The sequence below is a fragment of the Myotis davidii genome, unplaced genomic scaffold (assembly GCF_000327345.1).
Source record: "Myotis davidii unplaced genomic scaffold, ASM32734v1 scaffold875, whole genome shotgun sequence".
Taxonomy (NCBI): Eukaryota; Metazoa; Chordata; class Mammalia; order Chiroptera; family Vespertilionidae; genus Myotis; species Myotis davidii.
The window spans coordinates 1,633,637-1,635,927 of NW_006286244.1; the positions used below are offsets into that span (position 1 = coordinate 1,633,637).

Consider the following 2,291-nt stretch of genomic DNA (forward strand, 5'->3'; position numbering starts at 1 on the left):
CACCAGCACCCCGCCCCCCGGGCAGCACACTCTGTCCCTCTCTTCCGTCTCCCCGTCATCTGCTCCTGCCGTGCAGTCACTGTCCTGGGCCCCGTCTTCCCGTGTCCTCTCCGTGTGTTCCCGTGTGGGCCTCGCCCTCGAGGCTGACAAAGCAGGGCCGTGCGTGCAAGTGAGGCTGTGAGTGCGAAGGTTGCTGAGCCCGGCTCTGGGCTGGGCAAGGGGAGGGCCCGCAACGCCTGCCTGTCGTTTCTGCCTCTCGGGGGGCCTGCCGGGGAGGGGGGCTGCCGGTGGTCCCTCTTGGGAGCTGCTCTGTGGCGCCCTGTGCCCCGTCCTGTGTGTGGCACCTGGACATTTGCTTACGGCCGGCAGTGCCTGTGTGACTCGTCCGTGTCGATGAGGCGGCGTCTGACTGGCTGGTACCTGTGTGGGGAGGAAGAATGACTGTGAAACAGAGAGGCCACTGTCCCCTGGACCCGGGCCCCCGGGAATCCTGCAGGAGGGGCAGGGCGGGGCGGGCTGGCGGGCGTGGGTCTCCAACCCTTTTTAAAAGACAGGTGGCTCCTTAGTCTATGGAGCGTTACCTTTCTGAAGGGCTTGCTTTATTGCAAGGGTTGTCAGGTGCTCCTGTGGGGACCCCAGTTCCCGGGAGCCTTCACGGACACCCCTAAAAGGCTCGCACCATGGGTGGGAGAGGCCTGCCAACAGTTGGCTTTTCTGGATGCGTGTGAGGACCTGTTACGCCGCTCAGCCGGTTAGAGGAGGATGCTCCCCGTGAGAACATGAGGTTCCTGACGTTTCGGTCGGGCCTCGATGTCTCAGAAGTTTGCACCCCCCCACCCCGGCCCGTCCTCCTAGACGGACGGTCTGAGCTGATGAGACGGCCTTCAGAGACAGCAGGGTGCTGGTCGGTTTTCTAAGGCCTCCGTTTAGCAGACGCCCTTGCAGAGAAGGGAATCAGACTTGATTCATCCGCATTCTCTGTCCAGCTGATTGCTGGCTACTCGGAGGGACGCGTGGATGCGGGCAGCCAGGCACACACTTGCCATGACAATGGAGAGAACAGCTGTGGGGGGGGCGGGGGGGGTGACAGCCGAGAGGGAGCCAGAGTGAGGGGGCGATGGGCAGGCAGCAGTCACCTCCCCAGCTCATCCGATCGCCCTGAATTTCAGGGTCGCGGGTCGTGTGGCAGGGCCAGTCCTGGGGCGCTGGGCTCTTGGTTGCTCTGCCCCCCTCCTGCCCCCTCCAGGCGTCACCCGTTTGCCCTTGGAGAAGAGCTATTTGTATCTCAGTGCCGCACGGTCTTGCCAGTTGGAGTATTTGGTTTCCAGACACGTCTGTGTGTTCGTATGGTGAGCACATTTTGCAGTCCGAGGGGAAAGGGAGGCAGGAGGACGGGAACTTCCTTCCACGCTATCGAAAGGATTTGCACAAGGACTTCCGGAAGGAGTGCTGGTGGCTAGCATCACAGAGCACGTCCATGAGGGAGAGCCTGGGTAGAAAAACCGGTTCCTTTTTCTTTTTCTTTAAGAACAAGCATTAGAGATTTTGACATGGGGATAAACAACAGGGTGAGATTTCATTCAGGCTGGTTCTGGGCTTGGTTTTCTGGCCTGGTAGGCGGATTAATGGGTTGAGTTTGGCTGGTTGGGTGAGGGATTGATGGGTCATTGAGTTTGGTTGGTTGGTGGAGTTCAGTTGGTAGGTTGGTTGAGTTTGGTTGGTTGGTTCAGTTAGTTGGTTGAGTTTGGCTGGTGGAGTTCAGTTGGTAGGTTGGTTGAGTTTGGTTAGCTGGGTGAATTTGGTTGAGTTCATTTGGTAGGCTAGTTGAGCTTGGTTGGCGAGTTTGGTTGGTAGGTTGGTTGAGTTTGGTTGGCTGGTGGAGTTCAGTTGGTAGGTTGGTTGAGTTTGGTTAGCTGGGTGAATTTGGTTGAGTTCATTTGGTAGGCTAGTTGAGCTTGGTTGGCAAGTTTGGTTGGTAGGTGAGTTTGGTTGGCTGGTTGAGTTCAGTTGGTTGGTTGAGTTTGGTTGGTGAATTCAGTTGGTAGGTTGGTTGAGCTTGGTTGGCGAGTTTGGTTGGTAGTTTGGTGTTAGGAGGGTGTGCGTGTGTGTACACACACATAAGTAGGGCCCAGCTCCTTCCGCCCGTGCACCGGGCTCCACGTCACCCACTCCCACGATGATGCCCAGCTGTCTCATTGGACTCAACTCCTGCTGCCCCTGCAACCACTCACAGGGCGGGGTCCTGGCATGGAGCGGGGGTGGGGGGCACGCAGTGGGGCTGTGCCAGGTGG

At 58.5% G+C, this 2,291-nt stretch overlaps 1 protein-coding gene across 1 annotated transcript in view; it reads left to right on the forward strand.

Annotated features, from left to right (window-relative positions):
* Window positions 1-2,291, forward strand: part of GALNT2 (polypeptide N-acetylgalactosaminyltransferase 2) — a 23,012-nt gene that overhangs the window by 16,576 nt on the left and 4,145 nt on the right. The window lies entirely within an intron of this gene.